Source organism: Magnolia sinica, chromosome 6, assembly GCF_029962835.1.
Source record: "Magnolia sinica isolate HGM2019 chromosome 6, MsV1, whole genome shotgun sequence".
NCBI lineage: Eukaryota > Viridiplantae > Streptophyta > Magnoliopsida > Magnoliales > Magnoliaceae > Magnolia > Magnolia sinica.
Window position 1 is genome coordinate 26,767,382 of NC_080578.1, and position 21,552 is coordinate 26,788,933.

General features: G+C 41.2%; 1 non-coding gene across 1 annotated transcript; it reads left to right on the top strand.

The window, feature by feature from the left end:
• Positions 1-833: 833 nt before the first annotated feature.
• Positions 834-939, top strand: LOC131250363 (small nucleolar RNA R71). The gene has a single exon (XR_009173286.1). It is a non-coding gene; the product is annotated as a small nucleolar RNA R71 (small nucleolar RNA).
• Positions 940-21,552: the final 20,613 nt, after the last annotated feature.

The following is a 21,552-nucleotide window of genomic DNA, read 5'->3' on the forward strand; positions in this document are numbered from 1 at the left end:
GTTTATGATGTAGCTCACATGGATTTGAGTCCCCAATGAAATGTGCGTTTCGAGGGTTTGGCACAGGTTGAGAAGGAAGGGTGCCTTGTTCCCTAGCATTTAGTTGAGTCTCAATCCTAGCCACAGCTGTCTTTAATTCCTGATTTGATTGGATTAGAGACTGATTCATTTGAGCTTGAGAGTTCATGAATGTAGTCAATGCATCCTCCACAGATGATCGCTTTGATGGGGGCACATATGGTGCATTGTTAGGTGCCCCAAAGAAGTTATTTTGTGAAGGCATTTGAGGTGCATTGGGCACATTATTTTGTGGTCCATTCCTTCAACTAAGATTAGGATGGTTACGCTAATTTGGATTGTACGTGTTTCCCAATGGTTGCATAACTGACCTTTGGTAATTATTTATAGCATTTGCTTGATCATGCTCATGCGTGATATTTTGTACAACTGAGATTATTGGACAATCCTTTGTGTCATGGTCTGTACCACCATAAATGATACAAAAATTACCTAAAGAAGTGTTTGCTTTAACCATATCAACCTTCCTAATTTCCAAGGCTTCGACCTTTCTAGCCAATGCAGTGAATTTTGCGTTAAGGTCGTCTTCCTCTCTTAGGACATACATTCCCGCTTTCTCTCTAGGAATGGGTCTAGTTTGATCTGATTTAGCAGAGACATCCTATGTTTGAGTATTCTCTGCTAACATATCTAGAAAATCCCAAGCCTCATTATGATCTTTGTCAAGAAAGGTTACACCACACATCATCTCTATGAACTGACGGGTATTCATGGTGAGCCCCTTTCGGAAAGCATCAATCACGTGCCATGGTTCATAACCATGATGTGGACAAGTATTAGAATGTCTTTGAAGCACTCCCAAGCTTGAAAAAATAGTTCACTCCTCTTTTGGGAGAATGACATAATTTCTTGTTTTAGTGCATTTGTTTTCTGCTCGGGAAAGAACTTTTTCAAAAACTCTCTACTTAAGGCTTGCCATGAAGTGATGGTATTAGGTCTTAGAGAGTTGAGCCATGCTTTGGCCCGATCCTTTAGAGAAAATGAGAATAACCTAAGCTTAAGTACATCCCTATTGCCATTGTTTGCTTGTAATGTTGCAATTACTTCCTCAAAGTCCTTGAAGTGCAAGTAGGGGCTTTCAGAATTTAAGCCATGAAATTTAGGAATTAATTGAATCACACCTGGTTTAAAATCAATGTTCCCTGTGTGAGCAGGGAACACTATGCAAGATGGTAAAGTTGATCTCTCAGGGTGTAAATGTTCACGTAAAGTCCGTGGTTGGTTTAACGCATTCCTATGAACTTCATTTTCATCCTCAAGAGGAGGATTATTTTGATTTATAGTTGGATCTGGCAGATTTGGATTTGGATTATCAACTGGGTCTGCCATGGAATCCAAGTGATGTTGAGTGCCTCTTCTAAGTGAATGATCAAGGCCTGGAACTAGTCTCCCTTCAGAGGAGAGTCGATTGTTTTGATCCCTACTCCAACGGGACATAAACCATCCACACCACACAACAAATACCAGTAATTCAAATAGCAAATATAATACTTAAAATAGAAATAAAAACTTAAATCAACAACCCAGGTGGCAGGGCCAACCATGAGGGTTCAGTCCACAAAGCAAAATAAATCAACAACCCAGGTGGCAGGGCCGACCATGAGGGTTCAGTCCACAAAGCAAAATAAATCAACAACCCAAGCGGCAGAGCCGACCATGAGGGTTCAGTCCACAAAGCAAAATAAATCAACAACCCAGGCGACAGAGCCGACCATGAGGGTTCAGTCCACAAAAAAAATTTTAAAAAAAAAATAATAAATAAATAAATAAATAAAAGTAAAACTAATGCAGAAATTAAACTATGCTAATCTGGAAAATAGATTCAGCGAATGATCTTTGTGATCAAACAGCAACTATAGGACAACCATAGCACTTGGGTGATAAAATCCCAAGCAGGGCAACCTTATGTCATAGTTAGTGCTTGAAAGACCCAACTGAATTTATTTTCAAAGAAAAATAAAAGAAGAAAGAAAAATAAAAAATAAAAAATAAATAAATCTATAGAAAATCTGGAGGGTTTAGAAGAAAACTTACCTTAGCTATCTTGCACAGATCTAATCGATCTCAGTCTCTCCCCAGCAACGGCGCCAAAAACTTGATTGCTTGCCTCCAAGTGCAAAGGTTCATAAGTAATATCCTGGGAATACAGGGTCGATCCCACAGGGAGATGAATTGCGAGAAGGAAAAAATCAAATGCAAAACAAACTAAGTAATAAAAACTAAACTGATGATTTGATTTTGGGATTTTTGAATGGATGTAATTCAACTGAATAAAAAAACACCCAAGCTTCAAAGTTCCACACATAGGTTAATGTTCCAAAATCATGATGACTTGGATAACACAACTAGGATCTGAGCACTATGGTCAGCCTAATCGGAAAATAAAACAGTTTAAATATTTAATAAATGATATAAAAGATTAGAAAATAATGGATCTGTACCATTGACATATATTCTCAAGCACCAGTGATTTTAAGTATTCAATATCTATAGGATAATGAATATCAAAAAAATATAACAGGTTGAGAACATCTCCTATCTAGGAAATCTAATTAATCTAGGGTAAGCCTATCCATCAATGTGGATCTTATATGATGGAAACATATGGATCTTATAAAATGATAAAAAATAAAACCTAAATAATAGATAACATGCATACACCATTCTTCTCATCATTAAAACAATCAATCATCATAACTTAAAGAAATATTAAACCCATGTGCTTCCCTTCTAGCTTGGGCTAGAGGGAACTTAGAAAAATATAATTAAATTGCAGAAATAAAAAGCAACAAGAAAGAAAGAAGAAAAATTGCAAATAGAAAAGATCTAAAAGGAAAGAAACAACTTATAAAGCTTTAATAAAACTAAAAACTCTTTAAAAAAACCCTAAATATTGCTCTTGAATGCTTCTAATGATGTTTTAGAATGCCCTAGGAGGCCCTATTTATAAGTAGGGAACTCCAATTTTCGTACAAAGTTGAAAACCCTAGAAAACGCCTCAAATATACGTATTTTCCCAAAATAGACTTCTCGCTGCATAGTTCGTTTAAAACAGACTTCCTGCTGCGCAGTTTTCCAAAATAAACTTCACAGCTTTAGAATACACTTTTTTAGGACGATTTCAGGATTCTTCACTTCAAATCTTCGATTCTCTTCATTCCTCGCTTGGTTTTCTTAGATCTTTGGCATGTGAATTCTTCAATCTTGATCTCCTAAGATCCATCCCTTGCCTTGGTGATTTTTGAGCATCAAATTCTTACTTTTTAACACCCTTTTTCAATCCAAGCTCTTAAATTCACCTTGCAACACATACATGAGTAAAATAGAATATTAAGATGATTTATGTTCATAAAACCAAGATATAAATGGGGAAAATTATGCAATATTTGAGTCTCAACAGTAGCTAGGTCTGGACCACTTCTTTTGGTACCATCATCGGCTCTATTTTTGGCACTCACAACAACTCTCCAAACAGACCGAACTCCAGGGTGGGCTCAAAAATATCCACGACCAAGGAAGATGCTTGCGTGTTACGACCGACCTTTCCTTTTGATTTTAAGTCTTTTACTTTATCAATGTAATGCCACAACAAGATGTAGCTCGATGTAACAAATGTACTGATAAATGAATATACTCGGTTTTCTTTTATTCATCTTGATTCAGTTTACATGCTTGTTGGTTTTGAATCTTTTTGAACGTGTCGCTGGGCTGACCTAGGGATAGTAGATTTTTAAATGCTCGACATTCCACGGATGGGGTAGCAACTGTCCAGTTAAGTCTTCCAATCGATACATTCCTGGTCGGATGGTGCTTGAGATGACATAGGGTCCTTCCCAGTTGGGTCCCAGTGTGCCCGCACCAACTTCTTTAGTGTTGAGGAATGTTTTTCAGAGAATCATGTCCCCGACTCGAAATTGCCTGACCTTAACTCGGGCATTATAAAATCGAGCTACTTGTTGCTGTTGAGCCATAATTCGTAATCGAGCTCTTTCTCTTTGTTAGTCTATAAGGTCAAGTCCGAGGGCCAAGAGTTCTTCATTATCCTCTTCTTTAAACGAACTGATTTGGGCTGAGGGCAGCCCGATCTCTACCGAGGTAACGGCTTTTGAGCCATAAGTAAGGGAGAAAGGGGTTTCTCCTCTAGCGGTTCGAACTATGGTTTGGTATGCCTACAGTATCTTTGGGAGTTCTTCAGCCCACGCTCCTTTGACTCGATCAAGCTTAGTTTGAAGATGCCGTTTGATGATTTTATTGACCGCCTCAACTTGTCCGTTTGTCTAAGGATGATGGGGTGACGTGTATACATTTCTGATTCCGAGATTACTGCACATTTCACAAAAGCTCTTATTGTCAAACTACTTCTCATTGTTGGTAACAATGGTTCGGGGTACCCCGAAACAGCAGACAATGTTCTTTCATAAGAAATTTGTGATCTTCTGCTCGGTTATTTTTGTCAGTGGCTCAGCCTCGGCCCACTTTGTGAAGTAGTTCATTGCTATGACAGCGAATTTGGTTTGGTCTTTTCCTATGGGTAATGGTCCGATAATATCGATTCCCTACTGCGCGAAGGGCTAAGGATCGGTCATTGGAGTCAGCTCCTCCGGGGGTTGCCTCGGAATGGCTGCGAACCGTTGACATTTGTCGCATCTATAGACGAGCTTACGAGCGTCGTGCTGGATGGTCGGCTAATAGTACCCCTGACGTAGAACCTTATGCGCAAGGGATTGTCATCCTGAATGGTTTCCACATATTCCTTCATATATTTCTCGAAGTACGTAGTCGGCTTCACTGGGTTTAGGCATCGTAGTAATGGAGCATAATAACCTTTCTTATACAACACCTCGTTGAGTATAGTGTAGTGAGAAGCTCGAATTTTTAATTGTCAGCCTCGGCGTGATCTTCGGTCAACTCTCCATTGTCGAGATATCGGATAATCGGGTCGAGCCAAGTGGGCTCTGAATCGATTGTATGCATGGTCGAGATAACTGGTTCACCAATACTCGGCTTGGCAACGTACTCGATTGGAATTGATCTACGTATGTCGTCCTCGTCGGCTGAGGTAAGTCTTGCTAATAGATCGACTTTGATGTTTTCTGTCCAAGGGATCCGAGTAACCACACACTGTTGGAATTTATCAATTAACTCTTTGGCTTTCTCCATGTATGCTTTTAATTGCTCCTTACGTGTTTGATACACACCAGTGACTTGATTGACAACTAATTGTAATCACTGAAAATATTGAGATGCGTAACGCCCAAACTGGCTGCAAGTCAGAGGCCGAGCAATAAAGCTTCATATTCTGCTGTATTATTCGAGACTTGAAATCCAAGTCTTAAGGCATACTGCATGTAGGTTTGATCAGTAGTTTCCAGCACTACTCCTGCCCCACTTGCCTTAGAGTTGGAGGAGCCATCGACATACAGCTTCCAGGGGGTTGGGTCGGGTGCTGACTCGGGAGAAGCGCTAGTTAATTCTTCAGTAGGCTCGATATTCAAAGCCATTGAATCTGCTCGTGGTGTCGCTTCAGCAATGAAGTCGGCCACGGCTTGCCCCTTAACTGCTACTCTCGGCTTGAATTGGATATCGAATTCACTGAGTTTAATCGCCCACTTCGTGAGTCGCCTTGAAGCTTCTGGTTTCTGTAGGACCTGATGTAGTAGGAGATCAGTCATGACGATAATTGTGTGAGCTTGAAAATATGGCTGAAGTTTCGCGAGGAGATAACTAACAATAGGGCCACCTTTTCCAAGAGTGGGTATCTTGTCTCTGCTGGTATTAGTGCTTTACTTACGTAATAAACTGGTAGTTGTTTCCCTTTGTGCTCTCACATCAGTGTCAAGCTAAGCGCTGCCTCAGATACCGCAAGATACAACAGCAGGGCTTCTCCTGGCTCGGGTTTCGATAAGAGGGGTAGAGACCTGAAGTAAGACTTTAATTGTTGGAACGCTGCTTTGCACTGTTTCATCCAATCCACCGTTTGTCGTCCCTTCAATTGTTTAAGAAACGGGAGATATTTATCAGTGGCTCGGGAGAGGAAACGGTTGAGTGCCACTACTCGTCCAGTCAATCTTTGTATGTCTTTTATTGTTTTCAGAGACTACATGTCGAGCAATGCCTTAATTTTCTCCTGATTTACCTCGATTCCTAGCTGGCTGACTAGGAATCCGAGGAACTTTCCAGTGCTCACGCCAAAGGCATACTTGTTCGGGTTCAACTTCATTTGGAACTTACATAAGATTAGGAACATTTCTTCTAGGTTGGCTATAAGGTCGGCCGCGTGTACACTTTTGACGAGCATGTCATCAATGTACACTTCCATGGTTCGGCCGATCAACCGAGCAAAAATTTTGTTCACTAATCTTTGATAAGTCGCTCCAGCATTTTTCAAACCAAACGGCATCACTCAGTAACAATAAAGACCATTGTCGGTGACAAAGGTACTCTTAGATTTATCAGACTGATGCATTACAATTTGATTGTACCTTAAATAAGCATCCATAAAACTAAGAAGTTCATGCCCCACAGTGCCATCCACCAACTGATCGATCCTCGAAAGAGGAAAACTATCCTTTGGGCAGGCTTTATTCAGGTCGGTATAGTCAATACAGACACGCCACTTCCCATTGGCTTTTTTCACAAGTACGACATTGGCTACCCATTCCGGGTAGTATATCTCTTCTATGAATTTGGCCTTGCTGAGCTTGCTAACCTTTTCTTTAATGATTGCATACCTTTCAAGATTAAGTGGACGTTGCTTCTGTCGAATCGGCCAGTAGGTCGGATCGATGTTAAGTCGATGTGTGATAACGGATGAGTCAATTCCCGGTATGTCTTCATAGCTCCATGCAAATACGTCGGCGTATCGCCGGAGCAGGGCTATCAGATTATTTTTCAGTGGCCATCGCAGAGACGAGCCAATTTGTACTGTTTTAGATCTGTCGGTCTCGACCAAAGGTACTGAAACAAGGTCTTCCACTGGTTGCCCTCGCTCGTGAGTTTTGGCTCGGGGATCTAGTGACTCGATCATTGATACCTCGGTCAGGACTTTTACGGCTGTTGTGTAGTAACATCTCGCGTCTTGTTGATCTCCTTTAATGATTCCCACTCCCGACTCAGTCAAAAATTTCATAGAAAGATGGTATGTAGATACCACGGCATGGAGGAGACTCAGAGAGGGTCGACCAAGTATCGCATTATAAACGGATGATTGGTTGACTATCAGAAAGTCGACCATTATTGTCGCCTGATGCGGAGGGTTTCCAGCAGTAAGTGGCAGCGAGATGATACCTTCTGGGAGTATCTGTCCTCCCGAGAATCCGATCAATGGGGTATGCACCGGCCGTAAGGTCGATCGTTCAATACCCATTTTGTTTGATGCCTGAGTGAACAGTACGTCAGCAGATGATCCTGTGTCGACGAGTATGTGGAACACCCTTCGGTTTGCGATGGTTTGAGTGATAACTAATGCGTCATCATGAGGATGATGGATGTCTCGAGCATCTTCATCAGTAAACGAGATGCAATATTTTTCTCTTCTTTTCCTTTGAAGGCCGAACTATGATCAGGATCTCGGACTCGGGTCGACTGATGCTCCTAGCGTGATTTTTTCGAGCATTATTTGAGTCGCCTCCGTTGCAGGGACTACTGACAATAGTCTGGATTTCCTTCGTGGGTCGGTTGTCCCCCGAGTGTTCCGCTGTCTCGGTTCTTTCGACGTGTTCTCTGAGCCGGCCTTCTTCGATAAGCCTTTCGATCTCTTCCTTCAAGTGATAACAATCACTCGTACTGTGGCCATGATCGCGATGGTAGTGGTAATATTTTTCCTTATTCCGCTGGTTCGGATTACTCCGAAGCTTATTCGGCTAACTGACAAATCCTTCACTTTTGATTTCCATCAGCACCTGCTCTTAAGGTTTATTAAGCGGGGTGTATGTAGAAAACCTTCGGTCGGGTCGCTTGCCGACTTGCGTTCATCGCATGTTCGGTCGTCCTTATGCGTCTTTCCTTTAGTCGAGTTAACTTCCTTTTTGGCTGACTCTTTGGCTGAGGTTTTTGTGTTCTGGGCAGCCTCACACAAGTTTCTTGTTTCCTCGGCGTCCGCGTATTTATTTGACCGAGTCATGAATTCGACCAAAGTCTCAGGCGGATTCTTGTCCAGGGATGCCAGAAATGGCTTATCCCTAACGCCTTACATGATGGAATTGAGTAGCGTCTCCTCTGAATGTTTCTGAACTTGGAGTGATTCAAAGTTGAAACATTTGATATAGTCTTTCAGCAACTCTCCCTCCTTCTGAACTATGTTGTTCAGATGCGTAGGGGCTTCAACTTCTTCTTCCCGCCAATGAAATTGGTGAGAAAGGCATCGCTGAGTTCTGTGAACGTGTTGAAGGACTTTGGTTTCAGCTGCTTGAACTAAAGTTGGACCACGTTGGCTAAGGTGAGGGAGAAAGCCCGACACATCACGGCATCCGAGGCATCATGTATTTCCATGTACGTTTAGAAGCATTCGATGTGTTTCGTTGAGTCGGTTTTGCCTGTGAAAGGTGTAATTTGCAGGAGGCGAAATCTTTTCGGCAGCCGGGCTTGTATCACTTCATCGACGAATGGGGACGCTTTTATTTCTATCCTGGTTGAATATGCATCCTAACCATGCTTCATATCCATCATCTCCTCTAGCACTTTTTTTTTAAAGTCCTGAAGGTCAGCTTTCTAAGGCTCGTTACTTTCTACCACCCCTTTAACCAGAGGCCGGCCACACCTCCTCCGATCTATCTCGTGTCAGAGATCAGTGGGAGGTAACACGACAGTTGCAGAATGAGCGGGCGCTGGCTTGGACAACCCATAGGTCTGACTCGGTTGTGCCAGCGACTGTGGGGCAGTGGGATGAAGGTTGGTAACTTGTTGCGGAACATTCATCGCCTGTTCTTGTTGAGACTGCTGAATCTGTTGACGGTGCATCTACTTCAACATTTGTTTCATAACGTTTATATCGGCTCTGAGTTCCTGGACCTCTCGATCTAACCGTCCATTTCTTCAATTCCGTTGAGTATTCTTAGTTGCAGCAGATGCTGCAGGACGAACCGCGGAACCTTGTTGATCGTTAGGTTGGTTCTGAGCTCCTTGGGCCCCTTCTGAGCCTGATGGTCTAATGTTATCAGCCTCATTTGGTTCGCTAGGACCAGTTTTTCTGGTTCTCACAATTAACGCTCACTTGACACTTCTAGATAGAGCTTGGAACATGAATTTTTGTATCGTTTTCCATAGACGGCGCCAAACTGTTGATGCAAAAATCTGGTCTACCTTCTTCAGATCTTCAAGTACCTGCACAAGAAGAAGACAAAGGATACTCTGACTAGAGGAGGGGACCCTTTAATGCTAAAGTCAGGCTAGGAATCTGGGTCTTACGGTATTGAAGGTTTAGGGGAGAGAGTTTTTTGCGTACCTTTCACCCTTGAAGTGTCTTTTATTTATAGGGGAGGGAGGATCCCGCCGTATGGGGATTCTCTCCCTGATTTCTAGGAGATTTGATTTAGCCGTAATCTACTTACGGATGTTTCCCAATCCTGAGATCCTCGGGATCAAGAATCCTTTCCTAAGATTTTCGGAACGGTATTTAAGCTTATACCGTTTCTTCCTCGCTCGACTCGGCCTTGACCGACTTAAATAAAAGACGAGTCTCGGCTGGCTAAAAGGATAAAGCTTTTTGCCTCCTGTTGGACAGAACAGGATCGGTTTATGGCCGACGTTCTTCCTTAATCCGATAACTGACACTGTAACCAACCTTGTATGGGTCGGTTTTATGGTCTGTCAGGTTGCTTTTAGCTTTAGGGCCTCAATCGGCCTCTTTAGACATTGCTACCTCGTTAACCGAGCCAACTTTATGTGTCTTACTTTGCCTATGGCTCCTGACTTTTAAGTTATCGGTCGGGATTCGTTTCTCAGGAATCCAAGCTAAGTCTCTCCTCTAGGCTTTGTCTCGTCTCTGTCCAACACGTTGCCTCAGATTCTCGGGCAGTGCCGATAAAGTTGGTCCACTCCATAATCGGGTCTCCGGACTTAGTGTTTTTTTCTCCAACAATTACCATGACTTTAGTGGAGTCCATTGGGACAATCCAATCAAATTATCCATCCTTTTGGTAGATCAAACCATTGACCAAGTAACCTATTTTATAGAAGTCTTACATCCCAATCATATACAAATTTATTTATGCATGATAATAAAATATTAAACTAAAAAATATACAAATCATTTGGCTAAAATAACATATATTCTAACACAGACATGCATGAACATAATATCCCTTGCAAATGCATCACATGCATAAAATATTCTACATGTAAAGCATCTATGTTTAAGCACTCATATCTTGCCACTGTCAATTTGGAAGCATCTCACATGTGCACACACTATAAAACTATGTGTGCTATCAACCATCTTAAATTCCTCGTATATTTCACCACACCATCTCACTATAACTCGACAAACTTGTATAATTTAGATTGTCTTGCATTTGCTTCATCTGCTCTAGCATAACGTGAATAATCCGAATTATTTACTTACCACAAACAGAAAATTAATGTAATTTAATTGGCCACATTATCACACACTGCATTTAATGCAACAATGCTGACAGTGTCAGCAACGGTGTGAACAGAAAGTTCATGACGCAGGAAAACAGAAATTTCATGCATGTGGCAAGACGATGTGGTGTAAAAAGTAAAAAAATCTCACCAGTATGGTGCATTTGATAGAGAGGTTGAACCTTAGACACGTGAGCTATACCGACGGTGCGCTTGTGCGAGCATACATTTTGCAGACCGCGGGCTTCGTAACCATTAAGATTTTTCTCAAGCATGGCCAACCAGAACCGGATTGGGCATTGAGTAAATCACAAATTCTATGGGGCTAACCGTAGGGGTATGTGTCTTATCCAAGCCGTCTATCCATTTTACAAGCTCATTTTAGGATATTAAACCAAAATTGAATCATATCCAAATATCAAGTAGGCCACACCACAGGAAACAGTGGGATAATGACGTTCACGGTTGAAAACTTCTTAGGCCTACAGTGATGTTTATTAGTCATCCAACCAACCTGTTCATAGAGTTACACGAACATGGATGAAGGGAAACACAAATATCAGCTTGATCCAAAACTTACGTGGCACCCAAGAAGTTCTTGACGGTAGACGTTCAATTCATACTTTTTCCTATGGTGTAGTCCAATTGAGCTTTTAATATGCTTCAATTTTGAGGTCATGTCCAAAAATAAGCTGGAAAAAAGGATGGACGGCAAGGATAAGACACATACATCTACAGTAGGCCAAGAGAGTTTACTAACTCAGTGCACTGCAGCGTACTGAGGTAGTACACAATCCGCGTCCTGGCCAACCATGGGCTTTGTCTACATATCAGTACACCAGCAGCCCCACAAGAGTAACTGATCATCTACAGCTGGCTGAATGCCATCTGCCCATCCTTCAGGCAATAGGCCAGATAAGGTACAGGACCCGCTGGGAAGAGCACCCTTCTAAAAAAAACCAGGCCGAGCCACTCGTTAGGTGGCCCCCAATGGTCTGTCCATTGATTCCATAGGTGTGGCCAACCTGATAACCAGTCCATGCCACATGGTGGGTCCTGTCATTTGTATGGTTGGGATGTCTTACGCAAGCGGCATGGACGCCGATTAGGTAGTGAACCCGACGTCACCACATTTTTTAGACCCCACCATGATGCGTGTGTTGTATCCGCACCATCCATCGATATAGAGAGATCATTTTAAGGCCTGAGCCAGATCCGAGGTTCAAGTAGACCCACCACGGAAAATAGTGGTGGAACAGTGACGCCCACCTAGGGCCCACCATAATGTTTATTTGTGATCCAACCTGTTTATAAGTTAATAAAGACATAGAATAAAGGAAAACATGAATATCAGGTTGATCTAAAACTTCGGTGGCCCAAATAAATTTTTAATGATACACGTTTAATATCCACTTTTTTCTATGATGGTGTCCACTTGAGATTTGGATCTACCTCATTCTTGGACTCTTGATTTAAAATGATCTCTCCAGATGGATGGACGGTGTGGATACAACATATACATCATGTTTGGGTTCATTGAACGTGGTGACGTCCCTTCAGTAGGGAGACGCGCTAGTGTCGAGTTCAGTACTTAATCCGCGTCAAAGATGTGGGCGGGGGAGGCGGATTGTATCCTGCCCCGGCTCTGTGGGACCCACCATGATGTGGTTATTTTATCCATGCAGTCCATCCATTTTTCCAGATCATTCTAGAATATGTTAAAAAGATAAGTCAAATCTATGTTCTAAGTTGACTACAGAGCAGAGATTGAACGTCCACCGTTAAAAACTTCTTGGCAGATATGGAAGTTTTGATCAACCTAATATTTGCATTTTTACTTCATCCATGTCCATGTGACATTATCAACGGGTTGGATGGAAAACAAACATCACGTTGGACCCTAGGAAAGTTTTAACGGTGGATGTTACTATCACTACTGCTTCTTATGGTGTGGCCCACTTGAATCTTCGATCTACCTCATTTTGGAGCCTATGACTTTAACAGATCTGGAAAAAATGGAACAACGGCATGGACAAAATACATACATCACAGTGGGCCCCACATAGCGTCCCTGCCGAGATCGAGTCCGTCCTGGCAGCTGAAGGACGCAATCCGAATCCGTTGGCGGGAAAGATGGGCTGCATGGGAAGGACTTCATGCAGGGACAATATAGTAATTTTCATACAATGAATCATGGGAAGAGAGGGGTAATCCAAGTCATTTTCACGACAGAAACAGTGCCCTGCGGATGAGGGCATCTTGGTAATTAAAAAGGGTAGCGTATTTTGTTCGTACGAAGAAGAGGTGTACGTGACAAAATAATCAGCGAATTATGATACATGACAGTAGTTGCAGGTGAAGACCGACCGCAGATCAGAAAGAGGGCCCACCATCGCTGACACTGAAAGGCTGAAAACTCTCCATCTTTAAATGGTAAAACTGTAAAAATGATGGCTGCATTTCATAGAAATGTTAGCAAGCAGCAAGTTGGCTTCGTTTTCTGCTGACAGCCATTTCCCATGGCGACGTCTGGTCGTTCTCATCACTCTATTTTGGTTTGGACCTATTTTGGACGGTTAGAAAAAAAAAATGGTCAGCATCTATTTCTAACGTACCCATGTGCACGAACTGATCAGTGGACCGAGCAGATCTTGGCACGTGTATGGTGGGCCCCACCTACTGAAAGTCCCCGATCTTTGCACGGGGCGAGTCCCTGACCGTGGGACCCACCTTGATGTATGTGTTGCATATCCACTACGCCCATCAGTTTTTCCCAATCATTTTAGAGCATGGTCCAAAAATTGAAAGAGATTCAAATCTCGAGTGGACCACACCACAAGAAACAGTATTTATTGACTATTAAAAACTTCTCGAGGGCTACAAAAGTTTTGGATCACTTCATTTTCGGGACCACGCCCCAAAATGAGCCGAAAAAACGGATGAACGGAGTGGATATACAAATGCATACATAAGGTGGTCCCACGGTCAGGGAGGCAGCAGCTAAGCTGTTAACCCGGGCTCACCTAATCCGCGTCCCATGCGAAGTCGGTACTTGTAACCATGGGCAGATGCAAAGGTATGGTAGAGCCAACTCAGCACGGTACCGGGCAGGATTATCTATCGATCAGGGCCGACCATCTAGCTCCTCCTGCTATGGATGGCAATGATTATACTTTCCATCTGGAAGGTAGCCCCAAAAGAACTTTATAAATCAAAGCAGTTATTGGTAAAAGATTAAGTACGTAAAACCCTCCAATTCATGATAGAAATAACTTGATGGACGGCCCCGATCAATACATGTCCAGCTCAAGCGTTCGGTGACGAGAGCACCTCTACCATATTCCGTTTCTCCCGGTTCTACCGTATCATCTACCTCCGCAGATTACCTCTTCAATCTGTACTCGCGCAAATCGCTTTCAAATTTAATCAGTACAAACGTACGATGCGAGAGTTTGGAAATTCATGTATATGCACACTACCGCTTCATTAGTTGAATATATGTACCGAAATCCACACCGTCCAGGTCGATGTACTTTCTTCGTGGGTCATATGCTAAAAAATCAGAATAACATTTTCTTTTGAATTTGAAACGTTAACTGTTTTTATCTTAGCCATCAATTACTGGTCACAAAACGGACGGTTACAAACTTACAACGTAATGTTTTTCTTTTAACCCTGACTTGTCCCCTACTATTTGAACGGCTTGAACTGGGGTACTTGTACGGCAGTACATGCATATGTATGGTCTCTCCTCGGGAGAGAGAACGTAAAACAACCCAAAAAAATCGGCGAGGAATTGGGCGAGAGACGTGGGAGAAGGCAGTAAGTAAGACCTCTGATCTGACCCTATCTGTCGGTCATCTCGATCCTCTCCCCTGCGTAAAAAGGACGCGGTAAACGATGGGACCGTAGACAGTACCTCCATACGCACCACAGGTGCGTGCCTTCACAACATTTCCGCACACGTGGCACGTTTATTTAAGATCCAGACCGTTAATTTAACAGATCAAATAATAAAAATGCTATATACAGAAAAATCAAACTCTTCTTAGGAACCCTTTGGATAGACATATACGCTGGAGGCCAAAATCCAGCACTGTTTCACTTTCATTAACAGATAGTGCATTTATTAGATATTAAAGGTATCCAATCGGAGCTATTTTAAATAAATGGTCAATCTATGGTGGAAACAACAGGTTGTAGGGTTCAGATCATGATAATATTCTGTCACGTGTACGGTATCTGATATAAAGGTACGGAAGTGCTGTTTCTCCTGAGGTAGTGGATGAGATCCCTGGAATGAATGACCCAACCTCACCCCAGACTTTCATATATTTAAATAATTAATTAAATTATCATCAAATTGCGTGTAAAAAGCTCTCAGATAGCTTTAAATTTATTTATTTATTATATTTATTGGGTTTTCTGTTATCGAGTCGCTCAATAACTCAACCACTCCTTTGACCCTCTCTCCTCGGTTTCTTGCTGTTGTTTTTCCTTCCCATTCCATACTCCACAGTATCTGTCGCCAAATGGGGCCCACATGCCGTGATTTTTCTATGATCAGAACCGTCTATCTTTTGGGATTTAGTTTAAGTGGTCCATTGTTTAATAACCAAGTTGAAAGGACAATCGTAAAACTTAATTTGTGGAGTTGAATCTGAGCCATTGAAGACTTTGTTTCAGCAGTCCACATTCAAAATACATATTGATGGTCAGATTCACAACCATCCTCCATGACCATTTTTACATGTGGGCCCAGATGAGATGACACTTAATCGGATTTTCACGGATGCCACCGTGGAACAAAAGATCAATGTTAGGAAGATCCTAGCCATTGGATATTGAGCACATTCTTTAATTGAATGTGATTATTATTGCATGGTCCATCCGTTGTGGGGCCATCATACCAAAGGTTAGGATGCCTGAACCGTCGATCCCACTTGTCCAGAATGAAAAATACGTGCACCGCGTAACATCTCTTGCTGTGGGAAAAGATCCAACAGTACCGTTGCTGTTCTCATATCATGTTATCATGATGATCAAAACCGTGCATCATGTGGGCCCTACCATTGTTTGGGCACTGACCAAAATTTTTATCTATCAATGAAGTCTTTTTGTCACGATATGAGCTATTGCTGATTTTTGTCTATATATATATATCAATTTGTTACCACCGGTTAAACGGTTAGGATCATCCAAACAGTGTAATTTTTAATCCATATAGCATACATTGTACTTTTGACCCTATTTAATCGAACGGTGGAAACTCATTTGCTGACATAAATGCACGATGGCACAAATCATAGGCCCATTGAAGATAGAAGACAGCCGCAAGTCAACTGACTGTATAATTTCAATCATCTCATTCTGCCTATTGAGTTTGTCCTTGACGATTCCCCAAAGATCGTTTGGTTCTCTGCCAATTGCCAAAGCTCATCCAATGTCAGTGAAAGTCCATGATTTGGACTGTATGGGAAACTTTTCTAGGGTCATTTAGGTCTGGTTCTTGGAAAATTAATGGCGTGTTTGGGCAGTGGGAATAGAAGGGATTAGGTGAGATGGGATTCACCTAGTTCTGTGCCAATTCCACTCCATGTTTGGAAAGAATTGGAAAAGCTTGGAATTAGATGAGATGGAATTGCATTGGGTCCGTGCCAATTTCACTCAATGTTAGCAAGTTGTGTAGGTCCCACCATGATGTGTGGGCTATATCCACACCGCCCACCCATTTTTCGAGATTATTTTAGGCATGGGCCAAAAAATCAGGTAAATCTAAAGCTTAAGTGGACCCCACCATAGAAAGCAACGGGGATTGAATACTTACTGTTGAAAACTTCTTTGGGGCCACATAAGTTTTGGATCTACCTCATTTCTAGGCCCATGCCATAAAATGAGGTTACAAAACAAATGAACGGTTTAGATATAACACATGTGTGTTATTCTCTGTAAGTTCAAATGATGGTGGGTATATCCATTCAATGTACCACCATATTACCAACAAAGCATGACATTAATCTTATCGCAGGGCAACCGGGACAATCCCTGCCTTAGGTAATAATTATGTTTTTTGAATCCCATCCCACCTAATCCCTTCTAAAAGGTGGGAAATGAATTTTCATGGACTCTAATTCTTAATTTTATCTTTTTATGATTTTTATTTTTAAAACAATTTATCGAATTAGGGAACTACTGACATATGGAATGGAAGAGCTTGAAATAATAATGAGAAAGATTATTATCTTCCTTAAGTAATCAAAACCATAAACCTATGAGCTTGTTCTTGAAACCACAAGATTAAAAAGAAATTGATATTGTATTGAGTGATGATACTAAATCTTTCCAATTACATCACTTATACAAAACTTTAATTCGTTTAGAAGTATCCGAAATAACAAAAGTTTTAGTTACTGGAAATAACAAAACTCTTCTAAAGTCTAATTTGCCAAAAAAAAAGAGTCTAGATAAACTTTACATGAGCATTCCCGACATTATTGCAAGTAATTTCTAAAAAGATGGAAATCCTAAAACTACAACAATAAGGAGACACGATGAGAAATTTTTTTAAAAAAAATAGTAAATTTTCGCTAAAATTGTAGTGTTGAGTTGGAGGGGTGCATTTTTTAGTGAAGTGAATGAGTCTGACTGACGTAGCGGGATGGTTGGCCTTGAAAGCATCATTAGATAAAGATTGATAAGTTATGTGTTTTGTGAAGATGCTCGAATCAAAAGTTACGGATGATTTACAATCCATAGTTCAAATGACAATTTGACCATATTCGGATGGATTTCTTCGAATTAAACACGCTTGGGGCCTAGTTACATTATGCCCTATGTAGGACTGGATAAGTTATGGCAGACTACTTCCACTATCGTTTGAGCTTCTTTTGGTTCAACCATGCTATGAATGTATCTATAACTCTCTCTACATTAATCAATTACTTTTTTCATGACCCAAACACCAAAAAAAAAAAGAAGAATTTTTAACGATAATTTCTTAGTACTAACATTATAAACATAATTGCTTTCACCCAAAGCAAATTCAAAACCCCTCTTAAGCTTCTAAAGAGCTGAAGGATAATTTCTCTAGTGGATGAACTTGAATGCTTTCATTTAATAAAGGGATTTTTACAAAAAAAAAAATGTACTTAATATAGAATTTACATTTTGGTACCTCTTTCAAAAAGATTTTCAATAAGTTACATGATTAATTTAAGTAATTATCACCAGGGTACCTTTTCTTTAGTTTTCTTTTTAACAAAAGTTGACATTTGGCCATGTGAGCAAAGGGGCTAGTGGTTTGAGTTGGTCTTATCGTAATATTTATATAAAATCCACCTTGACAACGAGCAAAGGGGCTAGTGGTTTGGGTTGGTCTTACCGTAATATTTATATGAAATCCACCTTGATAGTTAGGTGTGCAATCCCATGCTAGGCCAAGGCCCAAAAATCAGTTTCATCCATGATTCTAATGGACTACGCGATTGGAAACATTACAATGGACAAGGAAACCCTCACCCTCCAAATTATTTCCCATGGTATGGCCCACCTGAATCATGAATGGGCCTATTGTTTGGGCCGCAAGCCTAAATTTTGGTGTGGCATCTAATGGTTGGAGTATATTTCATATAATCAATATAGTGGGCAAAAGGCGGATCTCTCTCCCAACCATTTTCTTTGGTGTGGCCCATCTGAATCATAAGTCAACGTTTTTTTTTTTTCTTTTGCCTTAGGCCTAATGTGAGATTACACATCTATGGGTCAAAGTAGCTCTCACATACATATCACTTTGCACACCATAAAAAAATCAAGGGTGGCATGTTACGACCCAAATTTCAGATACTGAGCATACATCTTAGACACGAGATCCATGTCATGACTTGTACACTAAGTGTACCTAATCCATCCATTATATTTATGTAGAGATATAAATCTTGTAACATATTTCACCCAAGTGGATCCCACCTAGCTTGGAGATAGATGTGTGTGGCGGTTACTAGGTAACTACTTGCCCATTTGCTGAAGTAGTTATGTAACTACATAACAACCTCTCTTGGTTATATAACCACGAAGAAATCACTTGAAAATTAGAGATTTTCAACCCATAAGAACAGAGTTAGTGATCATCACAAAGAGAAGGAAGTTCAAGTTCTATTAACCACGATTCGTAGTATGGATTCTTGGCAAGAAGTAGGTTATTCCTTTAGACACCTTCATCAGTGAAGTAGTAGATCTACTTTCAGCAACGTGAGATGCATTCGGAAAGATCCAACATTCGAGCCTTCACCTTCTTTTGTTGTTAGATCCAAGGAATCTCTTTGAGGTAGAGGATTTCTAACATTAGTATCAGAGCAAGAGAGGTGCATCTTCATATACCATGATGTTGCCCTTCCCAAGGGCTAGAGAAAATAGCCATGTCTGTTGCTTGCTTCAAAGCCATGACAACTGCTTGTCTTAAGAAAAAGGTGAGTAGTTCGATCATTGAACTACAAGAGATATAACCTTCAAAATAGAGAGTTTTCTATGTAAGATATTTGATCGCCTCATGTAAGGATGAGACATGAATGAAACTGGTTATGGATTCTTGCTGAGAATAGGACTAATCAGAATAGTTATCTTAATGTAGGGGTGTTTTCACAACGGGCTCGAGTGGGGTCACTTGTGGGATGCAGGGGCCACTACCAAAAAATCGAGCAAAGGCTATGGAAGTTGAAAGCATTTAGCTACGGATTTAATCTGTAGCAAATTTAGCTACGGATTTAATCCGTAGCTAAATCCTAGCTGATCTGTAGCTAAAGTGTAACTCCTCTCCTAAACGGTATTAAACATAAATGGTGCTTATGGGGCTCCATGGGGTCATCTAAGCCGCTCATTAATTCTGATATATAATTTTAGTAGATGAGCTCAGAAATTATATAAATTAAATGTCTAAGTGGACCACACAATAAGAAATAATAAAAATTAAATATCTACTGTTAATATGTTGTGTGGTTTCCTTACAGATTCGATCTAACTCATTTTTTGTATCAGCGTTTAAAATAATAATTTAAAATTAATGGAAGGAGTGGATATATAAAATATATATCCAGTGGGCCCCACGGTCCTAAAACTCAACTCCCAAAGGGGCCGTCCGTCACGCGCCCCTTCAGAAACTCCCTTAATGGAGTTGTTTACTGAACTGTACGCTCTTATTGTACTGAGTAAACTCAATTGAGCCCACCGTGAATGCAATTGTCATATCCGCTCCGTCCATCCATTTTTTTCAGATCATTTTAGTGGTTGATACCAAAATTGAGGTATGTCTAAAACTCAAGTGGATACATACCATAGGAAACCGTGGGAATAATGATTTCCACCGTTGAAACATTTCTATGGCCTGCAGTGATGTTCATTTGTCATCCAACCTATTCATAATATCACAAAGACATGGAAGAAGTGAAAGCATAAATATCATATTGATCTACAACTTCTATGGCCCCCACGAAATTTTCAATGGTAGATGTTGAATTCACACTATTTCCGGTAGTGTGGTCCATTTGAGCTTTGGATATGCTTCATTTCTAAGCTAAAGACCTAAAATTATCTTCTAAAATGTATGGACGGAGTGGATAAAATTCACGAACGACTGTGGGACCCACAGAGTTTAGTTAGTACGCTAAGCGTACTGAGTTACTCAGTACACAATCCGTTTCCAAAACTCCCTCAAAACCTTTCCATCCTCCATTTTCTCTCACACGGAGGTAGACAACAACCCATCTCTCCATCTCTCTCTCCATCTCTCTCTCTCGCACTCAGCCTCTCTCTTTCCCTTGCCCTCTCTCGATCTCCCGCTCTCTTTCACCCGCTCTCCCTGTCTATTGGCCGCATTCCCCTATCTCTGTTGTTAAAACCCCCTTTCACCGTAAGAAGGAGAAGAAGAAGGAGAAGAAGAAGAAAAGGAAGGATGGTAAGTTTCTCTCTCTCTCTCTCTCTATATTTCTGAAATTTGTGGTGATTTTTTTTTACACACGCACACACACCCCCACACACTCACGCCACATGCACACACACCCTACATACGCGCGCTGTGGGATTTCACCACTGTGGTGATTGAATGCCCACCATTAAAGCTAAATACAGACCACTGCTGCAATGGGAGGGCTTGTATTGAGGGGATTTTTGGGTAGGGCCCGTCTGATGGGTTGATGGTTACTGCTGAGGGCCAATGCAAACTGTATTGGCCTGTCTAGTATGGTTCATATTGGCTAATACGAAACCATATAAACCTAATACAATGCCAGAAATGCATTGCAAATAGGACGCCCTGAAAACTGATTTTTAAACACTGGTGTAAATCTCAAGTGACCCATATGACATGAGACAATGTTAATTGAATGCCCACCATTATAATTAAACTTGGCTGCCTTGAAAGTTTTGGATTAAATTGATATTTGTTTTTTCCCTTCATCAAGTCTTTATGACCTAATCAACTAGTCGGATGTCAACCAAACATTACAGTGAGCTGGAGGTTTTTAATGGTGGACATTCAATTACTACTGTTTTCCTATGGTGTGGTTCAAAACACCTACAAGATGGTCTACCTCACAGGGCACTAACCAGTAGCCGCCACGTGGCTATACCAGTGCCATCTAAAGCCTTGCCAGATATAAAATACATTATATAAAAAAATGATGAAGAGAGGGTTTTAGGGCATCCCTTTAGTGTAGCTGGAGAACTTATTGGCTGCTGCATCATCCTAACTCACTTTCTTGTAACTAGGCCTGAAAGTCCTAACATTAGGTTGGGCTCGGGCAAGATGTATTGGGTTTGGTCTCAAGCTTGGGTATATAAACACCAACCCGATAAAACTTGGGTCTGGCTCAGGTTGAGGTATCAGGTTGCCTAAACCCGATC